At 31.5% G+C, this 25,052-nt stretch overlaps 1 pseudogene; it reads right to left on the reverse strand.

The window, feature by feature from the left end:
* Positions 1 to 1,951: 1,951 nt before the first annotated feature.
* On the reverse strand, positions 1,952 to 17,636 carry LOC123204799 (annotated as a pseudogene).
* Positions 17,637 to 25,052: the final 7,416 nt, after the last annotated feature.

Below are 25,052 nucleotides of genomic sequence, written 5' to 3' on the forward strand. Positions count from 1 at the left end.
TGATACAAGACAACATATAAGCGTGTTAAATGAAATGTTAGATAATTATAGGAGTTAAATAAAATGTTAGAAAAATATAAGGGTATTTTGATATTAAACATTTTAAGACGGTTTTAAATGAAATGTTAGGAATAGATAGATGCATTTTGATGCAAAAGAACATATAAGCATGTTAAATGAAATGTTAAAAAAATATGAGAGTATTTTGATATTAAATATTGTAAGACGATTTTAAATAAAATATTAGGAATAAATAGATGTATGTCGATACAGGACAATATATGGAGGTGTTATATAAAATGTTAAATAATTATAGGAGGTTAATTGAAATGTTAGAAAAATATTAGGGTCATTTTGATATTAAACTTTTTAACAAGGTTTTAAATGATATAGTAGGAGTAGATAAATGCATTTCAATACAAAATAACATATGAGGGTGTAGAATGAAATGCTAGATAATTATAGGAGATTAAATAAAATGTTAGAAAAATATAGAGACATTTTAATATTAAACATTTTAATATGGTTTTAAATGATATGTTAGAAGCAGATATACGCATTTCGGGACAAGATAACATATGAGGGTGTTAAATAAAATGTTAGTTAATTATAGGGGGTTAAATAAAATGTTATAAAAATATAAGGATATTTTGATATTAAACATTTTAAGACGGTTTTAAATGACATGTTAGGAGTAGATAGATAAATTTCGAGACAAGACAACATATGAGGGTGTTATAGAAATGCTAGATAATTATAGAGAGTTAAATGAAATACTAGAAAAATATGAGGGGTATTTTGGTAGTAAACATTTTAAGATATTTTTAAATGACATGGTAGGAGTAGATAGATGCATTTCAATACAAGGCAACACATGAGGGTGTTTAATAAAATGCTAGATAATTATAGGGGGTTGAAGGAATGTTAGAAAAATATAGGGGGCATTTTGGTATTAAACATTTTAAAACGGTTTTATATGACATCTTAGGGGTGAGTAGAAACGTTTTGGGAAATTAGAGGTGGCATATATATCAATAAATGGTTATTGTGAATTTTTTCTTATAAATGTTTAATTTTTCTCCAAAATTTGTCATTATAGGATTGCCAATTAAAATGACTGATTATTCGTCTATTCATGTCCAAGGAGAATGGATCCAACATGATGATAACACAATAAAGTATGTTGGAGGTTATAAAAAATTGGTTAAAATTCCCTTTGGAACAACATTTGAGGGATTTATCTAATTTTTGAGTAAGAATTACGGTATTACTCCAATAAGAAACTACCTTTAACTATTTATAAAGCCAAGAAAAGTTAAACTCGACTACCCTATACAGATCCAAAATGATAAAGATGTCGAAGGTCTTATTGACATGTCTCAATACTTCAAGGAATGTATTTTTGTTTTTGTTACATGTACCCTGATCGAAAGACAAGAAGAAGAAGAAGAAGAAGAAGAAAAAAAAAAATTGGTAAAGTGAAAAAAAAAACTGATTAGGAAGACTTGATTGATTTCAATAACGATGCATTCTATATTGCAAATGAATAGGCCTGTGGAGACAAAGATAAGGTTCCCGACTATGGTGACTTTGAGGGGAACGAGATGACTAATATTTCTCTTGATGAGGTGGAGTCCAAGGATATATCACTTGTTACCAGAGGTATAAATAGTTTGCAACTTGAAGATACTAGTATGGGTGGCAGAAATTATTTAGGACCATTTTTTTACAATGTTCCCACTGATCTATTTAAGTGGCTTCCCGATTTTTCTCTCTAGCCTTCAATATCATTAAACGGTATAGGATCAATCTGAAAGGGAAATACTCTAAAGCTCGGTGATAATTTCCATAACAAACAATATTTGAAAGATGTTATGGACCAATTTGCCCTGGAGAAAAGATTTCAATACAAGGTACTTAAGTCTAACACGGGGTGATGGAAGATTAGGCATTATGATGAAAAATGCCAATGGTATCTCATGGCAACCAAAGCTAAATCCAATGAAGTCTTTCGAATTGGTAAAATGAATCTAACCCACACATGTTCAGTTGGTCAAATAATGTCACATCACCAACAAGCTAGGGCTCGAGCTTTAAGTCAACTAATGAGGTCAAAGTTTATGTTGATTGATTGAATCTATTGGCCTAAAGAGATAATTGTCGACATTACCGACAAGTACAAAATTGACATTTCATATTCACAGGCCTAGCGAGCAAGAAATTGAGTTTTAAATTCACTAAGGGGCTCACTAAAAGAATCATTTATGCTCTTATCTGATTATTGCTATAATTTAAAGCATGCTAATCCAAGAACCATGACTGCTATAGAAACAGACGATGAACATCAATTTAAGTATTTTTTTCATGGAATTAGAATGTTTCGTCCGTGCATTTAAACAATATATTCGACTTGTTATTTGCATTGACACTGTTTTCCTTAAAGGTTGATATCTCGAACATTTATTCCTTGCGGTGGGTCTCGATAGTAATAACCAGATATACCCAATTGCTTTTGTTGTCAGTAAAAAAATGATCACGACACGTGGTGTTGATTTCTCACAAAGGTTAAAGAATGCATAAATGAAATGCCAAAGTTGACGATGATCTCATATTGACATTATGTTAAATACTCTGTAATGGTTGAAGTCTTTCCAGATGTCCACTATAGGTGTCATTGCCATCACCTTCTGTGTAACATGTGACCAAAGTACAAATGCGACTCAAAGGCAACATGTTTACACATGTATAAAATTTTTATTTCGTTTAATATTTTATAAATTTTGATAATGAAGTACTCATATTTATTAACTTACAGGTTGTGTTTTTATATTGGAAAGCTGCAAAGTCATATACAAAAGTAGATTTTGAGGCTATGATGGGATCTCTTGATGCGATGAATCCTCAAGCTATGGCTTACCTACGTGAGGTGAGGTTTCAGTGATAGAGTAGGGCATATATTTTAGGGCATCGATAAACATAATGACCATTAACATCGATGCTCACCGAGTTCATTCAGGGCACATTACAATGATGGTTTTATGAGAAGAGAAACCATGCAAGTATATATGAAGTTATTAATAATTATCTATTTGAGCATGTTTTTCTTCCCTTATGCTTGTTATTAATAGATGTGTTGTTGTTTTTTCCAAATAGTAAATGAATGCCCTAACTATGTTACCCCATAGATGGAGGATAAGCTTGGTCGTCATATGTTGAAGTCTGCGTGCTTGGAAGTTCGACCAAATACAACTCTTCGATTTCAGGTTCTTGGTATTGGTGGATACATAGGCATTGCAGACATTAATGAAATGTCTATATGTGTAAGAAGTTTCAACTTTCACATATTTCATATAAGCATGTTGTTGTTGTTGCAAAACATATGAGGCTCACAAATGTCAATGCATGGGTTCATCCATTCTTTACCACCGATATATGCAGAACCTGTCAATCCATTCAGAAACCAATCAAAGTGGTTGCATACCCCAAAAGAAAGAGTTACCTACCCCCCGTTCTCGATCATTGTCTACTGGGGTCGTCTTTGAAATAGAAATCAACGTCCTTTACAAGGGGAGATTGTTACACTGAAGGTATGTAGTTGGTGTAAACAACTAGGGCATGTCCGAACATAATGTAAAAGCCCAGTATTGGTTCCAAGTTCTGTCCTATAGTTCATCCAAAAGAGGTAAAGGAACGAGATCTTGACAATCTTCTATTTAGTTTTGTTAATTATATGATTAACGTTTTAATTGAGTAATTGTGTTCATATGCAATATAATATATTTAGTGTGAATAATGTTTTAATTACATAATTGATATAATGAGCAGTATTTGTGTAATTATTAGAATGAACATTTTGTGATTTGATTAATGTATGATTTACTTATGTTTTACTTGTGTTTAGGGAGTGGTGGTGGCAAACAGTTTCTCCTATATGAATTTACAACATTTTATAAGAGGGTTTTCTATTCATTTGTCAACTTCATCTCAAATCTTGTTTTAGTAAAAGTATGTTATTGAACATCAAATATATATGAAAGATGACTTGTAGCACAATACGTGAACTTATGAAAATCATGCAATTTATTGATTCAATAGTATTTCTAAACCAATAATATGATCAAGTCCTTAAAAAAAATAAAAAGTATCTTTCCAAAATTATATCTTGATTTTTTATTTTATATAATTTCTCAATCCGCTTGAAAATTCAAATAGAATAATGTTATATAAATAATTTTCATATGTAATAATGATATTAATGTTGAGAAATTTTTATTATTTTACTGTTAACATTTTTTCCATGACAAAATTTATAATTTTTTTCATCAAAATATTAATGCTGAAATTTTTTTAATTAATACCATAATTTAAAGTAAATAACATCACAACACTCTCCTATAATTTTTTTCATGACAAAATTATTTAAAAAATAAAATCAAACACATACCATATATAATGATAAACAATATATACCAAACACATAACCATATACAATAAATATATACTTAATAACTCCAAAATCAATAAAATAAACAATGATAAATACAAATATTTATTCGTGATCTACCCGATACAGTGAAAATACAACTGTGAGGCTAAACGTCAGCATATAGAGGTGGATGAATCTTGGGGAAAATCTAGGCTTCGTGACAATGTAATACACTCTATGAAGTGTAACATAAAAATGTCGTAATCACCAGAACTCTCGTCTGTTAGGGGATACCTTCTGCTCGACATAATATCAAGTGATCAACTCATTGTGTACGCTCAAAAGTTGTCCAAAAACTTGTCGCCTCTAATAATGCCAATATGAATGTCGTATATGGTCGCATACATTGTGCGAGTCCCTTATAACTCCCTAAGTATGATACCTTGGAGTCATATACTACAATGGACCGATAATAGAAATCTATAACTCCAACTATCCAATATGCATTGTCATTAAAGCCTCTAAAGCTATCTACAGAACCCATAAGTTCATAAATCTTATCAACCCATTGATTATCTCCTCTCTTAATAGCTGGATTAGCCATTAAAGCCTCTAAAGCTAAAAGCGCAGAACCAGAAATAATAGGCACATCATCCCCAGGAAATTCATAAGAAGAAAGCAACTCACGAACCTCCAACTCCACAAGTTGCAAGAGCTCTTCATCATCAACTTGGTCCTGCTTGTTCAAAAGCACAACCATATTAGGGACACCCACTTGCTTCGCCAACAAAATATGCTTTTTAGTCTGAGGCATGGGACCATCAGCACCAGATACCACCAAAATCGCACCTTCCATCTGGGCGGCACCCGTAATCATGTTCTTAACATAATCAGCGTGTCCGGGACAGTCCACGTGGGCATAGTGGCGATTCTCCGTCTCGTACTCCCCCGTGGCGGTTTAATAGTGATACCACGAGCACGCTCCTCTGGCGCAGCATCAATTTCATCGTTTTTTTTGGTGCACTGTTACCCAAAGCAGCTAAGGCCATGATTAAAGCGGCAGCGAGAGTACTCTTGCCGTGGTCGACATGGCCGATAGTACAAATGTTAACATGGGGTTTCTTCCGCTCGAATTTACCACGAGCGGCGCGGACAAGGAAGGAGTGGCGGCCGGTAGTGGTGGTTGTGGAGGAGGATGTGTTAGTGCGGAATGAAGGAAAGAAGGCAGAGGGGTGGGTTAGGATTAGTTTTGTACGTAAAGGGGCAGAGGTGAGAAGATAGTTAGAAGGAGAAGAGGAACGGTAAGAGAGTTTTGAAGCAGTGGTTGCTGCTGAGGTAGAGATTGCCAAGAAAATGAGGGTTTCAAAACGGCAGAGGTGTATTATCTATTGGTGGTCTGCCAAGAGAAAAAGGGGGCCTCGTGTGAGACGTATCCGCTTCTGCCTCACATTGTTTCAATTTGACGCCGAGCTTTCTTGGTTTTGGTCTCGTGAAGTCCTTGCAACTCTTTCAGTTAACTGACATGTGTTAAATAATAATTAATTGGATACATTTATTAGCAAAATTTCAAGAGAAAATTACAATTTTTCACCTGTCTTAAAACACTTTTCCACCGTTATTAGCACAAATTTTATTTTTTCAATCAAGACCAAATATAAATAATATTTTTTCACTTGTGAGCAATTAAAAAGTAAAATTATTATTTTATTTTTTAAAATAATTATATAATTTTAAATTAACAAAAATTAAAAATAACTTTTAAAATATTTAAATTATACAAGAAAGTTTTTTTTTTTTCGCCCTCACATTTTTTTTCTCTTTCCTATAGATAGAAGTGCTATTAATACATATGTTAGTGTATGTTCTAAGACCATTCGCATTGTCAATTCCGAAGCGTTTTATCTCGTATGTACACTTATTATAACTAATCAATAAAAAAAGTAGTCTTTTTGTTCATATACATAAACTATTTCTTTTATTTGTGATAATATAAAATTTATATATAAACTGTCTGGATAACTCACTTAATATACAAATTGAGTTATCAAATTATTTCATACGGACATGACTAAACTTGGGTAATTATATCACATAGTAGGATCGAATACCTTCATTAAATTTCATAAGATAACATTAGTACGGATAATGATGATGGTCATGCTATTAGGATATTGGTATGGATTAACAATTAGAGAACCGTTTTTTGAGCATAACCAATAACTATAAGTCACATGGTCATTAAATTGTAGTCAATGACTTTTTATAATATTGTACTAGTGTACAAAGTAATCCTTTAATGTGAGACATCATGGCCAGATCCGATATGGATATACATGATTCATATGATCTATAAATACGAGGTTAACCACATCTTGAATGACAAACCATATTGGTCATGTGTTATTTGTATATGGAGATGAATGATGATTAAGATGAGATCCATTGACTTAGAAAGTATTGGGTTTTGAATATTTGTTGATTCAATCCATATCTGAGTTTTGAAGCGAACATCAATAAATATTGGAAATCAAATCCCTATCCAAAGTATAATGTAAGCCATGCAAAGGATGTTCGTAATGATGCATTTCGAATATTTAAATCTATGATTTGAAAAGAATTGAAAACAAGGCTTTGACGATCTATGAGTCGAAAATCGATCTGGATTGGATAACGAAAGATTATTACCTACATCAAATGTACGATTGGAGATATTAGGTTTGATGGAGTATTTTTTTATCATGGTTTAGGGGTTATGTTACATTGCTAGATGTTTATTATAGTCGTTGAGTTTTCATATGCCTTTTGGATTGTCCGAAGGTAAACTCACGACTATGTCACAATAAACCTAAAGAGCCTCACCAATAAACTAAGCTGAGTTCATTTTATGGTTAATGTATAAATGATATCATTTAGGACCATGCATGTTTAGCTTGTTATGAGATTTGGCTTGAAAAATCAAAATGAAGCTTAATGAATATGTTGCATACTTCAACCTCCATGTGCATGTGATGTATTTGGTGTTTTTTCTTTGATGAATTTTTATGTATTGGACATAGAATTCATGTATTAGAGGCATGCAAATATGGTATATGCATTAGAGGCATTAATGTATGATAATATATTAGTTTGTGAGCATATATGTCATGAATAGTCCATAATAAAAATTCTAGATTTTTCTTATTTTCATTTGGCATGCTAAATGATGTTTTAATATTGATTAAGACACTCAGATGAAGATAATGATATATGTGATTAATGTAGTTACATATGATCAATAAAGGTTATGATGCATGTTGAGAGAATAGACATAATTTGTTTAAATGGTCATGTATGATTAGTGCTTAATTTAGTTTACCTTGATTGAATGGTTAAACCTTGCATGTTTGGGAACTTGCACTAATGATGATTAGGTATTAAGATATGATCTAATGTTGACATGAAATTAAACATTTTAGAAGGTATGTGAAATGACACATGTGCCCTTCTGCTTTGTTTAATATTGATTAAATGATGATATCATGTACAAACATCAACTAGCTATTAATAGTGATTGAGTGTGATAGTTGACATGATAATAATTTTTATATTGCACATACACTAACTAGCACCTAATGTTGATTGAGTGTGAGAGTTGATATAATCATTTGATGACAATTTGAAAATTAATAATATTAAATTACATGAGTACGAATGACATCATAGCTATTATTAAGTAAAAGTTATCTAAAATAAATATTAAATATTAAAGAATATTTATAAGGAAATTAAATTAATTAGCCTAAACATTAGGGATCTAAGCAAAAGTGCCCCAAACATTAAACGTTAAGTAAAAATGCTCCATTTATCTGAAATAACTAAAATGCCCTTGTATATAAACCAAAAATTTTTCATATCCCCACTCATTTTTCCCTCGATTCATTATGGCAATTCAGAGGAAAACCAAAGGCTCCATGGGTTCAACAACCGTACAACTTCTTCATAATTTTGTCGATATTTTTCAGCAACGAAAATGACTGATTTGGTTGAATTTGTTGAAGGCTATTATGTTATAGAATATATAGATTCGATTTTTGTTGAAATAAGAGTTGAAATGATGATTTTTGGCTGGAAAATAGCTTAGTTTAACCAGAGATCCACCTCAGGGGACCCTAGGATTCCCCGAGGTGAATAAAATCTCTCTCGGGTTGGAATAAAGCCATATGGGAAGGGGGAATGTGAAATTTCAAACAGTAAGGACCCTAGGGGAAACCCTAAAAGGTATTTTGAATAGTTACCCTAAGGGGTGCTTCGGGGAACTTGAAGGAATTTAGGGGGTGGGAGGAAAATTAATTTTTTGAAACTCTAGGATTTGTGGGAGATAAAAAAATTGATAAAGGAGCAAATAAAACTATAGGACCTGTGGAATTTCATGTATGTTTTTCTTGTTTTAGGGTTCTTTGACATATAGTTTTCAAATTTCAGGTCCATTTGTTTATTTTTGTGATTTTCAGGTCAGTTTTTGGATTTTTAGTTTTTATTTTGATGTGTATTTTTCAATTTCAATCATTCCTAAGTTTTTCGAGATGTAATTTTCGATTTTGTGGTCTATTTTTCAGTTTTTATCATTTTAGGGTATTTAAATGTGTAGTGTTTGACTTTTAGGTTTATTTTTTTTGATGTTTGCCATTTTAAGATTTTTCGACTTGTAGTTATCAAATTTCAGATTGGCTTTTCAATTTTTGTCATTTTTAGATTTTTTGATGTATAGTTTTTTGAATTTCAAGTCCATTTCTTGGTTCTCGTCATTCTTGGATTTTTGGACGTTTAGATGTCAAATTTGAGGTCAATTTTTTTTATTTTTGTCATTCTTAGGTTTTTGGATATGTAGTTTCTGAATTTCGTGTTTGTTTCTCGATTTTTGTCATTCTTAAGTTTTTTCACATGTAATTATTGAATTTCAAATTAGTTTTTTAATTTTTTTATTCATAATTTTTGGTTGGTAGTTTCAAATTTTAGATTTGTTTCTCGATTTTTGTCATTTTTAGGTTTTTTGATGTATAGTTCTTAAATTTTAGATTGGATTTTTTATTTTTGTCATTCTAAGGTATTTCAACATATAGTTTTAAAATTTTAAGTCAGTTTTTTTATTTTTGTTATTCTTTGGTATTTCAATGTGTAATTTTAGAATTTCAGGTTCATTTCTAGATTTTTATCATTCTAAAATATTTCGACTTGTATTTTTTGAATTTTAGATCCGTTTTTTGATGTTTGTCATTTTAAGGTTTTTTATGTATAGTTTTGAAATTTTGGGTTGATTTTTCAATGTTTGTCATTATAAGATTTTTTGATGTGTAGTTTTTGAGGTTTTTTTTTCTTATTTATGTCATTTTAGGGTTATTCAATGTGTAATTTTTGAATTTTAGGTTAGTTGTTAGGTATTTGTGATTCTAGTGTAATTGAACATGTAGTTTTCGAATTTCAGGTTTTTTTTTTATGTTTGTCATTCTATAATTTTTTAACGTATGATTTTTGAATTTCAGGTTTGTTTTTTAGTTTTTATCATTTTAGGGTTTTTTTAATTATAATTTTCAAATGTTAGATCCATTTTTCTCTCATGTTTTGTCTATTTTTTTATAAAATTCTTGTCAAGTTTGACATGATAATAATTTCTTTTTTACAAGATATTTCACATAAAAGAAAATGTGAGGATAACAAATTAAGAATCTTAGATAAGGCACAATGAACCATAATATCCAAGATCAAATCTACATTAACACATACACAATTACGATTGTTTGAGAGGACTTGTTTTGGACATCTATTATGATTACCAAATACGAGATTTAGTGGAGTGTTGGTGTATTCATTCATGTTACGATAGTTATATTGAGGATTATGCAGATATGAGTTTTGGTTTAGAATTAATAGGGTTGATGTGGCCCTTTGAGTTTGCACTCATGACCAAGCTACCATTCAGTCAAATCACGACTCTTTCATCATATATTCCACGAGGATCTAGAGATAGGATTTAGGAGACCTAATTTAGGAAATGTCAAAAGATGCAGTATCATGATTTGAAGCGAGTTTTCCCGACCAGGCCATGGGGGGACGACAATATCAATACCGTCATAATGGCCCTATTATAATGCTTGTATATGATGTTACTAGGGAATGTCAAATAAAAGAAGGTATCTGCAAAGTATCTCTAGTTGGCCAATCACTTGGACAGATTTAATTTCTACTATTGGGGTGTTCCAATATGGGAAATAACATTCAAGACGATGTCCTAGGTGAGTGACAAGATTTGCCTAGGTAAGATACCAGACATACTTAAATATGATATCTACGAGTTCCTACTAGCATTCCAAGTAAGTGTGTATTTGTTAAGTATATATATTTATTGTCAGGGAAAAATTATTGATTGAATATAAACATTAACGTTTTATATTGCAGTATTGGATATACGAGACATTTGACAACCTGTATAATTGGGTGGACTTGGTTACTGTTGATGCGTCTCCTCTAATGTTTATATGGCATACGAGAGGTGTTCCTGGTTGGACTCATATGAGAATTATATTCATCGATGATAAGGTATGTAATTATTAATTGATTGATTTATTAATTAATGCAAATATATTTAATTATATATCTGAATAAGTAGGATCATGTTAATTTTTCGCTCTAATTATCACTAATTGAGGAGGCTACATGATGGTATGCTGACATTGTTGCGTACACAGGAATGTTGGATCCCTAATCATCATCATCCTTATCAGTAAAAAATGGAGCTTCTCTAGCTATGCCACTTATAGACAATCATGCCCTTAGTCCTGAGACAATTATTGATGTTCAGACCCTTATTACTAAGCATACTACATGTCATGTCATTGAAACCCTAGCCACTAAGACCACATATCTTCATGGCGTTCAGGACCCTGCTATTGAGCACTCTATGCATGATTGCCCATTGATTGCATCACCTGTTCTCTCCTCTTTGGATGCTATATTAGCCTGCTAGGACAATATGATATTGTATGAGATTTTTCTTTGCAGGACCAAATATCCATCTTGTTGTTGACTCAAGGAGTCATTATGCTCTTATTTTGATGATAACAAACTAATATGTCCCTAAGCATATTGACTAATGACTTTACTTGAGTGTGAGTTTAGATGACAAGAATTTACCTAATGCACTTGAATGAGTTTCAAGATGAAAATAAAAGATAAGTCTCAAGTGAAGAATTCTTGAAGATTTGAAGAAAAACCCAAGTTTAGGTAGATATGTTTGTAATTTGGAGCATTCATTTTGATTAGAATATTTATTTGCATGTGATAGCTCACTTGAAAACTTATTCTCATATCTTTCACATTTTGGGTTAAAATGTTATTTTTCAAACTTATTGGGTTAAGCCAATTTTTTTATCAAAGTTTATTAACTCATTTAAAATGATGAAGTTTTGTGAACTACATTTTCATATCTCAAAGTTGGTTTTGAAAGAATTTTAAAATATGGGTTAAATTGTCACTTTTCAAAGGTTTAATGGGGTAAATACAAGTGTTCAAAATTTTAGAGGGTAAAATGTAATAAAATTTAGTTGACCAAATTTGACCAACCAAATTCTTTGATAGTAGTTTTTGAATTATCCAAAAGCCATGCATTTTGGTTTTCAAAAATTTGGTTGATTGAATTAAATCCAATCGACAAAATTTTGGTTTGAATTTTTTAACGGCTACTACCACGTAGGCACCATGGGAGTGTCATGTCACATCTAGTTGATCAAATTTTGTATTTTCTAGAAAATTAAAATGGCTAGTTTTTATTCACAATGATAACTTATTTTCTCCTATATAAACCCAATCAAATTCATTTGTAAAGGACTTTTGCCACCAAGAACTTTCACATATTTGAGAACAAATTAGTTTTGAGCTATTTACTTACAAATTTTCTTCTCTAATCAAAACCCTTACTCATACACTTTGTAATTTCATTTGCATTGGGTTATACTAAGCTTAAACTTTCATATACAGTCTTTGAGATAGATTATATTTTGAATTCATATCAAAAATTCGTACTATAAAAGAGTGAAGTTCACTATTGGAAAGGTTAGAAAAGTTTTGGTGAGAGAAATTGAGTTCTAGCATTTGTAAAGGTTAATAGTACATTGGAAGCTATTTTGTTTTGAAGAAATGGCTTGGTTGAGTTTTTATCAAACAAGGATTAGTAGAATACTGCAAGGGGGATAGCTTGGAGGAGTAGACATAGGTCGGGTTGAGCCAAACCACTATATATCGCGTGTTTGGTTTTCTCTTCCCTTAAACTCATACTTTGTGTTATGTTCTTTTGATTGTATTGATTATTTGAAATATTTTTGTTATTCTCATAAATTGCATTAAAAATAGGCAACATTAATTGATTTGAATAAATTGATTTAATTCTTTAATTTGGTGAAGATTGTTTTAAATTACCAAATTCACCCCTCTCTTAGGTCATTCGATCCTTCAATTGGTATCAGAGAGAGGTTGCTCATTATCATAAACTCAATCGTTTAGAGCAATGGCCATAAACCTAGGAAAATCCCATACCGTTAGTAAAAGGCTTGCCCTAATAGGCCGTCATTATTTGATGGCACTGGATATGCCCATTGGAAAAATCGTATGTCGATTTTCCTTCAAAGTGATTATGAATTGTGGGATGTAGTGCAAGATGGACCTTTTGTTCCTATGAAAGAAATAGATGGAAAACAAGTGCCCAAAACTAGGGAAGAAATGACCCCTCAAGATAAGAAAAATATTGTCATTAATGTTAGAGCTATGAATGTGTTATATTGTGCATTAAATGAATATACCTTTAACAAGGTATAAGTTTGTACCTTGGCTAAAGAAATTTGGGAATTATTGATGGTGTCAAATGAGGGAACTTCACAAGTCAAGGAGACTAAAATTAGTATGCTCACACATTCATACGAGTTATTTAAGATGAATGAAGATGAAACTATTAGTGACATGTTTGATAGATTTATAACTATTATGAATGAATTGAAAAATCTTGGTAGGTTTATACTAACCAAGAAAATGTCAAAAAACTTCTTAGGTGTTTATCTCCTTCTTGGGATCTCAAAGTGATGGCAATCGAAGAAGCAAAAGATGTCAAGACGTTAACTTTTGAAGAACTTTTAGGTTCACTTCTTACTCATGAGCTCACTATGAAACAACGACAAATTGAAGAAGTGGAAAAGAAGAAAAAGAGCATTGCCTTCAAATCATCCATTAAAGAAAGTGAAAAGTTCCTAGAAGAAGAAGAAGAGATGTCAAATGATGAAGATGAAGACATTGCTCTCTTTGACTAGGAAGATTGGAAAACTTCTAAGAAATAGAAAACTAAGAAGAAACAAAAACTTCACAAAAAGGGAGGCCACTAAAGATGAAAGAGGACAAAGACAAATGAGAGAATAAGTTGTATGCTATGAATGCAAAAAGTTGGGACACATCAAGTATGATTGCCTTTTACTTAAAATTGGTAAATCGAAAAAGAAGGCAATGAAGGCTACATGGGATGATAGCGATGAAAGTGAATTTGAAAAGGAGGATAATGAAATAGCCAGCATGTGTTTCATGACAATCACAAATAATGAGGTAATTAATTCTAGCTCATCTAATGCTTATGATGATTTAGATAATATAGATTACGAGATAGATGAAAACCCCTCATATGAAGAGTTATATGATACATTTGAAGAGATGAATGAAAAACTTGCTCTTTTGATGTCTAAAAATGCAACTCTTAGAAAGAAAAATTTTAACCTGGAAAAAAAAATGAGTCTTTAAAGAAAGAAAATGAAATTTTTAACCAAAAAATCTTTAAGCTTAAAGGAAAAGAAAATAAAGAAAACAAGTGTTCCATTTTTGAAAAAGGAAAATAAAAGTTTAAAAATGATCTTTGCATAGCTAAAAAGGAAAAAACAATTATAGAAAGTGAAATTGAAGCTTTAAAAAGGGAAGCAAAGGATTTAAGTGAAATAGTTTTAAAATTTAAAAATGAAAAGGATATTATTGATAAAATGTTTGGTGTACAAAGGGGGGTTTTAAACAAAGAGGACTTGGTTATAAACCTTTTATCAAAATTTTAACTTAGAAAAAGAAAATGAGTCTTTAAAGAAAGAAAATGAAATTCTTAACTAAAAAATTTTTAAGCTTAAAGGAAAAGAAAATAAAGAAAACAAGTGTTCCATTTTTTAAAAAGGAAAATAAAAGTTTAAAAATGATCTTTGCATAGCTAAAAGAGAAAAAAAAATTATAGAAAGTGAAATTGAAGCTTTAAAAAGGGGAGCAAAGGATTTTAGTAAAATAGTTTTAAAATTCAAAAATGGAAAGGATATTTTGATAAAATGTTTGGTGTACAAAGGGGAGTTTTAAACAAAAGAGGACTTGGTTTAAACCTTTTATCAAAGAAAAATATTTAAAAAATTATTTTGTTGAAGCCTCAATTTCAAGTGAATCAAATATAACTTGTAATTATTGTGGAAATAAAGGTCATATCTCATCATCTTGCCCAATTGAAAAGAAACATCATATGAACACTAAGAAAGTGTGAGTTCCTAAGGGAACAAAAACTAACCACCAAGGACACAAATTCTTGAATCTATCATTATGTTTAGGAATCGAAAAACAAAAAGAAGAAAAGCAAATGGTTCCTCGATAGTGCTTGCTCAAGACACATGACCAGAGATATATCACTTTTCTCGACAATAAGCAAGAAAGATGGAGGACATGTCACCTTTAGAGGCAACGCATAGGGTAAAATTATTTGCATTGGAGATATTGATAACAACTCTCACATTATCATTGAAAATGTTATTTTGGTGGATAGTCTTATGCATAATTTCCTTAGCATTAGTCAACTATGTGATAAAGGATTTAGAGTTATTTTTTAGCCAAATAGTTGCATTATAGAAAATATGAATGATAGAAAAACAATTTGTGTAGGAAATAGAGATGGAAATGTTTACACTTTAGATATAGAAAATGCATCTCATGAAAATCTATGTTTCTTCGCATTGTATAAAAATAGTTGGTTGTGGCATAGAAGATTGGGTCATGCTAGCATGGACTTGATTTCAAAAATCTCTAAGAAAGAGCTTGTCAAAGGTCTTCCAAAAATAGATTTTGTTAAAGATAAAATTTGTTATGTATGCTAATTTGGCAAACAAACAAAAATTTTTTTAAAAGTAAAACTCATACCTTTACAACCTCTTCATATTGATCTTTTTGGTCCTTTAAGAATCGCAAACCTAAGTGGAAAACATTATGCTTTTGTTATTGTTGATGATTTTTTAAAATTCACTTGGGTAATTTTCTTGCATCAAAAGATGAATCCCTCCATGCATTTTCAAAATTTGTCAAGAGAATACAAAAAGAAAAAGAAATGCATATTTCTTGCATTAAGAGTGATCATGGAGGAGAATTTGAAAATTATTTATTCGAAAACTTTTATGATGAGCATGGTATTGAACATCAATTCTCTTGTCCTATAACTCTTCAACAAAATGGTGTTATTGAAAGAAAGAATAGGACAATTCAAGAGATGGCTAGAACCATGCTAAATGAAAATGTTTTGCCTCAATATTTTTAGGCAGAAGCCGTAAACACCGCATGCTATGTTTTAAATCGTGTTTTAATAAGACCATCATTGAATAAAACTCCATATAAACTTTGGAAAAACAAAAAACCAAATATTGGTTATTTTAAAGTTTTTGGATACAAATACTTTGTTTTGAACACAAAAGAAAACTTAGCAAAATTTGATTCAAAATCGGGCATTGGCATCTTTCTTGGATATTCATCATCTAGCAAAGCATATAGGGTGTTTAACAAAAGGACACTAGTAGTCGAGGAATCCATATATGTTATTTTTGATAAATCTAATCCTTCAACTAGTGTACAAGTTGATATTGATGATGATCAAGTTAAAAATATAGACTAAATGAAAATGCATGATTCACCAAATGATGGTAAGGATGAGACAAAATAAGAGCCAAAACATGAGGAAGATACAGATAAAGATCTTCCTAAGGCTTAGAGGTATGCAAATGCTCATCCTAAGAAATTAATTTTTGGTGAGGAAAACCAAGGTGTTAAAACTAGATCATCTTTCAATCTTTGTAATAATTTTGCATTTCTTTTACAATTTGAACCAAAAACATTTCATGATACATTAAATGTTGAGTTTTGGATTTTAGCTATGCAATAGTAACTAAATCAGTTTGAAAGAAATCAATTTATTATTAGCACAAAATGGGTTTTTAAAAACAAAATGGATGAATCTAAAGTGGTTGTCAGAGATATAGGCTAATGCTTTCTTGAATGTGTCCTTTCCTTAGTAATTCCTCCACTTGCTCTTTTAATTTCTCATTCTCCTTAGGACTTATACAATAATGTGGCAAATTTGGTAAGCTAGCACCAAGAATGAGGTCAATCTGATGTGGAATATCTCACAGGGGTGGTAGCCTAATAGGTTTAACTTTTATATCTTCAAACTTATCAAGTAACCCTTGCACCTTCTTGGGGATCAGTTTCTTCTCCTCTTATTCTTCTCCTTTAATTACAAGGGTTATTGGAGTCTTTGTCTCTTTTATGGTGTTGAGGAATTCGTCCTTATCTAAAGGTATTAAAAGTAAGGTATTCTCATCTTTCTTTGGACCACCCACGTATCTCTTTTTAGGAAACACAATAATCCTCTTTTTTTTCCACTTAAAAGAGTACATATTGTCACGACCCCTATGAGTTGCATCAACATCATATTGCCATGGTCTCCCTAGAAGCGCATGACAAACATTCATTTCTACAATATCTCACAAGATTTTAACTTTATTAGTTTTTTCCAAGGACAAAGGCAATCTACATTGCTTCACTACTCTCACATTAGGTCCTTTTTTAATCCAATCGATATTATAAAAGTTAGGGTGTGGCTCAGTTTTTAATTTTAAGTGGTTTACAATACCCTTTACAACTAGGTTCTCACTGATATACCCATCACCAATTAGTTTGCATACCTTTGAATTAACGGATTTTTTTTTTGTTGCTAATCATTAGTTTCAGTAGGGGAGTATAAGATTCGTCTTACCATGTATACCAAGTGTTTACCTTCCTCTTTTATCACTTCTTCTATTTCTTCTTCCTTTTCAATGTTGTATTCTTCAAATTCTTCTCCAACCTCTTCTTGTTGTGACATGTTAACAAATTTTCTCTAGGGACAATAGCTTGATTTGTGCCCAATTTCATTACATGTGAAACACTTCAAACCCTTGTTTGGCTCAACCTTTTCTTTTCCCTTCAATTCTATTGGTTTAGGCTTGGTTTCTTATGTTTTCACATTACTTGGAATTACAAGGTTCTTTACTTCAATCTCTTGTTGCCTACTTATGTTACCTTGCAGTAGTCTTCTATTCTTCAAAATTTATTTACTTGTCAAGCCAAATTTTGAGCTTGATCTATAGACCATATTCTTTGCATCGCTGAGTGATCTTGAATAGAATAGTTTATCCCATTCACATACCTCACAAATTGTTAGTTTTTAGTCTCACTCAAGTTACATCAGGATTGTGGTCGTAGAAACTCTTTCGTATAGACAACCACAGTTCTGGTTACCTGGTAACAAATTTGAAGTTATTGGAATAATGTTTGCTCATAATCAAATGGCAACAAATGAGACTTCAATAGAGCTTTCATTGGCTCATAATCTCTCACAATTGGTTATCCCCTCATCCTTAATTATTTTTGATACCTTTGCCACTATGCACTAGCTCCTCCCTTTAATTTATAAGCTATTAAACTTACCTTTTGTGCTGGCTTGATTTGCATAATATGAAAAACTCACTCCACTTCATACAACCAATCAAGAAATTGCTCAATATCTATTACTCAATTGAAACTAGGAAGATCAACCATGAGTTTGTAGGGTTTACAGTTTTAATAGGCTCTTCTCCTTCTTAATTATGGCTCTAAGGTATAATCACCTTCTGATTCTTCATCAACTCCTTGCTTAGGCTGTGTAAAAACTTCTTTTCTTATTGGTTGCATTCGTCTAGAAAGAATTGGAACTACCATTTGTAGATTAGGAGTAGTTTGTGTAGGTTGTGATATAGGTAGGTTGGCTTCTATCTCATTGACCCATGTAGTTAGTCCATCTGCGGTTCTAACTAATGTTGTGATTTGTTGCTCTAAACTAGCACATGAATCTAAATTTTCCTTATACCCAGTGATCTCAAGACAAGGCTCTGATACCACCTGACGCAGGACAAACGTTGATGGGGTTGTGATATCATTCACAAGGATGCTTAGGATTGATATCATTCAACAGACACAAAAGGATACCAAGAATTCTTGCAAGCTTTGCAAAGGAATTCTTAAAAAAACTCAAATAAGAAGTTTTATTAATAACTTGAATCGAATGATTTGAATGACAAAACCCATGTCTTTATATAGGTTTATTTCTCCTAACTAGACTAGAAAAATATAAAACATAAGGAAAGCTATTTTAATTAAACTTTCCTAAATAATAACTTCCTAAAACTTATTATTTCCTAAATCAAAATAAGATACTCACCAAAAATAAAATAGGACTCTTGACTTATTTAGGAAAACTAATATTAATTAAATAAAACTTAGGATTCTTTATTTCACATGCATAAGGCTTCCTTCATGGCTCCATGTCATCACACAAGCCCATGTCATCATGCCACATCACTAAATAAGCTGCCACATCATGCGCCATACCATCCTTTGGGTGCCACATCATTAACCTTCCTTTGGATAATTTATTTTGTGTTTTGAATATTTTCTACCCTACTGCCTCTTTCCTTGGTCCTCAATTAGGATGACTAAGGGTGTATAAAATTAGGTAACCAAATTGATTAGAAGTATTTGTGAACCGAACTGAATTTTTGGTTTGAAGAAAATTTTAAATCAAAATTGAATTGATTTCTTATAAAAACTGATTAATAACCAAACCACATTTTCGGTTACCCAAATTTTGAATTCTATATAAAAATTTGTTTTAAAAGTGGATTTGAAAATTATAATGCTAGCAAAGGAGACTATCGAATATTGTTAATGTTAAATAAAAAGTAGAAGAGGAAAAAATAGATTCAAAAAAGTTGAAACCTGATTCAACTGAAGAAAGACAAGAATTGAAAAAGGCAACAATTGTAAAGAGCTTTATCAGTGGAGTCAGATCAAAAAAAGGCAAAAAAGTCTTCATAGGTAAAGTGAGAGGATAAAGAAGTAATATATACCATAGTTGAATATTTGGATAATCAAAATGAATAAAGGAAGTTGGTAAGAGAAAAGTATAGAGAAAGACACCAAATAAGGTTGAATTATAGTTGAGCCAAGCCTGGACAGGGTGAAACTTTTCTTTGGAAGAGGGGCTTAGGTTTGGCTTGCCAAGCCAAGAGAATAACTCATTCGTGCTTGGCTCACTTCATGAATCAAGAGTTTATGTTCGGCTCACATAAAGCTTGAGTTTGTGTAAAAAAATTGAACTTGCTCGGGCTTGCCAAACTCATTCGCTTGAATTTAGTTCCCTTGGGGCTTGTGCGATGTCATTTAAAATTTTATAATATATTTTAGCTTAAGTTCGGATTTATGATCGGTTTTCAAATGTATTTTAACTTAGGTTTGGGCTTGAGTTTGTTTATGTTAGGATCGGGTTCGTGTTTGTTTTAGCAAAACTTGAATAAGCTCAAACATACTCGTTTCGAATCTAACCCTAATGCTAAACGTGCAAGAATAGAGAAAAACTCCTTAAGAATTTGGAATTCTTTAATGCCACCCATAAAATTAGCCTTTTCATAGTTTTCCTTTAGTGTTTTTGACTTTTGTGAATGAGAATTTAAGTGCCAACTTTTTCAGCGAAATTTTTTTTGATTTTCATGTGATTTAATAAATAGTTATACGAAATAATTTTTTATTATATATTTAATTTAAAAATTGACTTATTTTGGATAACTGATTTTTATATTTACATAAATTGAAAACCAAACCGAAATTTTGGTATTATAATATCTCATCTCGGTATTCGAGTTGGTTTTACAATTATCCTATTTTTTGAATCGAATTATTATTTGGATATTGATTCGATTTGGTTTTAGGATAATTTTGAATATCTTTAGGGACGACATTCAGTAGACATATCGAATGCATATGGATTTAATAACATACATGTCTTATGCATTTTCAACCTCTTCCCATTTAGCCAAAATGTCATTTATATGCTTTTTAAAATAGAAAAAAAAATTCTCCTTTTACACTTTTTAGAACTTGAAACTATGTTGTTGTACGTTTTGGGTAAACCGTTAGACCAGTTAACATATTTTATTTAAAATCAAGTCTGGTGCTCAAATCTATTACTTGTTGGGGGATAACTTCTCTTGGATGCAATTAAGCTGCTTTGATTTTTGTGATTTAAAATTTTCTTCTTTAATTTTAGCTTGACTAGAATGGAGTTTTTGCAAAATTTTTATATTTTTGTGATACTAGAACATAAGTATAAAAATTTGGCTTGAAGACTGGTTATCTAGTGGGTAATGAGATATGGTTGTGATTAGAGCAACAAATATTTTCTTCTTTATTAGATTTGTTTTTCTACAAAATTTATATGGAATAAAGTTAGTGTTCGTACTTATTTTCTTAAAAATACTAGATTACTTCAATTTTTAAATCTAATTTATAGTGTTAATTATTCATATGGATTAATTTTATGCATATTTAAGGTTTAGATGAAATTATTTTTAAATAATTTTTTAAGAAATGTATGCATAATATTAGGTGTCATGTGAGTGATATGATTTTGATTGATCATAGAGTAGCCACAATATCTTTGATTATATCAAGATTGTATATTAAGAATCTTTGGATTATATATAGTTATATGACGTCAATTATAAATAATCATTATAAATATGATAAATTTTATTTTATATGAATTTTTATTATATTTATGTGATTAATCAAGATGAAACAACAAATTAATTTTCTTAATCTACTTACAAGAATTAAAAAAAGAAATATAATTTGATACTCTTATCATACGGTTTTATATATGTATATAAATAAACTTATTTAAATGCAATATTCAAAAAAATTTTCCAAGTTTTATCCAACTATGTTCTCCCATCTCTCTAAAACTTCAACCTCCTCCTTTAGTTAGTTAGCCCCATTTGTCGTCATCTCCTCCTTGGTTGGTGGCTTTTCAGGCTCCAACCCTCTGGTCCGGTGACCCTACTGGTCACCGACTCTTTCACTGAAACGTCTTTTTAAAAAAATTTCGGTCACTCTTATTATTGTTTTTAGTTTTTATTTTGATCTTTCATGTCTTCTCTACCCTAGTTTCATTCCTCTTTCTCACTAGTGTCTTCCATAAAATTTTCTTCTCTTAGGACCTGTTCTTGGTCTCTTTTAAAATATTTCTTACATTTCTTCAGTGACCATCTTGCACTTTCCAGGTTTTTCTTGTTCTTCCTTTTTTTTCTTGGTAGTTAAATTTTTTTTTTTACTTTGACCTTGCTACTCTCATTTTCAAATTTCATTTACTTTGCTTTTCCTTTGGTTCCATGCCTTTCCCCTTTGGTGTATGTAGCAAACCTTGCTTTCTCTTTGCAGTAGTTTTTCTTTCTTATTCAGTGGTGCATTGTCTGTTATGCCCTGTTATTTTCTACTTTTCTAGGTTGACTTTTCTTTCTTTTTACTGAGCTTTTGGATAAAGAAATGATAAATAGGGACATGTCTTTAAACGTTTATTCTGCATGCATGCAAAGCCTTTCTAGTTCCTTTTTCCTAGTAGCTATAAAAGATTAGGTCAGTGTTCTACACGTCTCAAGTAATATGCTTTACAATGAAAGGATCACACTGGAGCCATCCTCCACCATATCTGAAAAGGTTTTTTTTCTAGAGACCACCATTTCAATGTTCAACAACCCTTCACAATTTTTAGTGGCTAAAGGCAAGGCTCTTGGAATAAATTATTTATGAAAAAATTAGTAAACCAAAACTTAGAATACATTCCCCTTTCAAATATCCTAAATGGTGGAAAACACTCTATAACTCCTCTTTTTGAGATTGCAAATGAAGACGCCAAGAGGTGGGAAAATTGTGCCATTGGTTTCTTCATTGGTAAGAGAATGCCATTTCTTGTCAAAAGGTATGTTCATAATTGGACAAACTATGGACTTGAAGACATTATATCCATTGGAATTGGAGTTTATTCAAGGATGTAGAAGGTATGATGAAAGTCTTGGAAGAGGAAACATGGATGATTGGAGGGTAGCCCATTTTCGTTAGAAAATGGGAAAAAAATTTGTCAATGGTGGTGGATAACATTAAGAAAATAGCAGTTTGGGTAAAGTCTATAGAATTCCATTGGAGTATTGGAGTTTTAAGGGTTTTAGCCATATTGCAAGTGTTCTAGGCCACCCTTTTTATTAGGATTAAGTTACAGAAGAGGTAAATAGGCTCGAATTTGCACGAATTTATGTAGAGATTAGCGTCAACCATGAATTTCCAGACATAATGGAGCGTGTACTACCTAATGAAGAAAAGGTTATAATCCGATTGGAGTATGCTTGGAAACCATTAAAATGCAATTTATGTAAAATGTTTGGCCATGGTATTGAGGAGTGTAGATGGAAAGTGGTGTAAGAGAGACTAATAAGGGGAAAGTTGGTATGTATAAAGGAAAAAAGGTAATTAGTAAGGAAGATATAGGCAATGAAACACTTATAGCTAATTGTGATGATTACCATGTTGTAGATGGTAACACAAGAAATGGCAAAGCTAAATTAGAGGTGCCAAGAAAGAATTCAATGATTGTGAAGGAGAAATCTGACAATAATATGGGGGACTTAAAAAACAACAAGTATACAGTCTTAGCCATCAATAAACCTAGTGGTATTAAAGTAGTTTATAATGATATGAAAGATGCCATGATTGATAAGTCATGTAAGGATGTAGTCTTACCAAATGTCTTAGAATCGGATATTGGTGCATCTTCTTCCAACACTATGATATTGAATAAGGCCAATTATGATAATATAGAGCAAGTGGGGACACCTCCATCAATAATTAATTATATAAATCATGACCATTGTGAATCTCCTACAATAATTCATTTTAGTGGCAAGATCAAGGTTGATGAAATGGACATAAAAAAGGAAAAGGGTGAAATTCTGAGCAAATCACAACAAAAGAGATTGGCAAAGCAAAGGAGGAACTCTTCCCCCATTGGTTCTCCCAAATGACCAATTTAGCTTGCTAAAACATTAGGGGCCTTAATGCTCCTATCAAGCAAAAAGAGGTTAGGAGTTTCATTTTGGAAAATAAGATTGATCTCATAACTATTCTTGAAACTAAAGTACATAGTTCAAATGTCAATAGAGTATGCTATAGTATTTGGGAAGGTTGGGAACATGGAACAAAACTACTGTTAGGCTTAATATTGTGGCGAAAAACTCCTAATTCATGCATTATGATCTATGACTTGTAAAGGAAAACACAAATATTGGTTTGACCATTGTCTATGGCAACAATAATCCTATAGATAGAAAAAAAACCTTTGGCGTAATCTTGTTAATTGATCACTCATAATGCAACATTCCCCTTAGATTATTTTGGGAGATTTTAATGCTAATAGGAACCCTTAAGAAAAGGTTGGTAGGGCAACATGGGGGTGATTCCTATTATAAAGACCTAAACAATTACATCAAGGAGGTTAAGTTGGACTACATAAGATTCATGGGTAATCTTCTAACTTGGAGCAATCGTAGTGAAGACCAAAGGAGAATAACATGCAAACTAGATAAACTCTTATCAATAACAATTGAAAGGATGTCTTCTTGAATTCGATGGCACATTTCCTCAACCCTTCTATTTTTGACCACTTACCTTGTATGGTAAGAATTGGAGCTGCTGAACCTAGTAGAAAGGTTCCTTTCAAGTTTTTTAACATGTGGACACATCATGAAAATTTTTTTAACATAGTTGGTAAAGTTTGGAGATAAGAAGTTAAGGGTAGCCCTGTGTTTATTGTGATAAGCAAACTTAAAAAACTCAAAGGAGAATTGAGGAATTTAAATAAAGAGTCTTTTTGCCATATTTCTGAGAGAGTGTTTGATGTTAAGAGGTATCTTGACAACATCTAAAAGCTTCTTCATAATAACCCCTCTAATGAGAAACTTGCCTGTGAGGAAAAGATTAGTCTGGAAAACTATAGATCTTTTTCTTTGGCTAAACAAAAATAAAAAGTCCATTGGCTTAAGGAAGGTGATCAAAATACAAAATATTTCTTCAAAAGTATCAAAGGTAGAAGGAATAAGAACTCTATTGATAAGATTCTACAGAGAGATAGGTCTTTTGTAAACAACATAGAGAAGGTCAAGAAAGAGTTTATGCAGCTCTTCAAATCAGTCCTAAGTGGAACTGAAACTTCTAAAATGAATCGGGAGGAGCTTAAAAAATTGATCAAGTTTTAGGTTGGCCATGAGGATAAAGATATGCTCACTAGAAAAATTTCAGTGAAGGAGATTAAAGAGACCATTTTTGCTATGGATAATAATAAGGCTCTAGGTTCGGATGGGTATGGTGCATGTTTTTA

The sequence above is a fragment of the Mangifera indica genome, chromosome 20, assembly GCF_011075055.1.
Source record: "Mangifera indica cultivar Alphonso chromosome 20, CATAS_Mindica_2.1, whole genome shotgun sequence".
NCBI classification, from domain to species: Eukaryota; Viridiplantae; Streptophyta; class Magnoliopsida; order Sapindales; family Anacardiaceae; genus Mangifera; species Mangifera indica.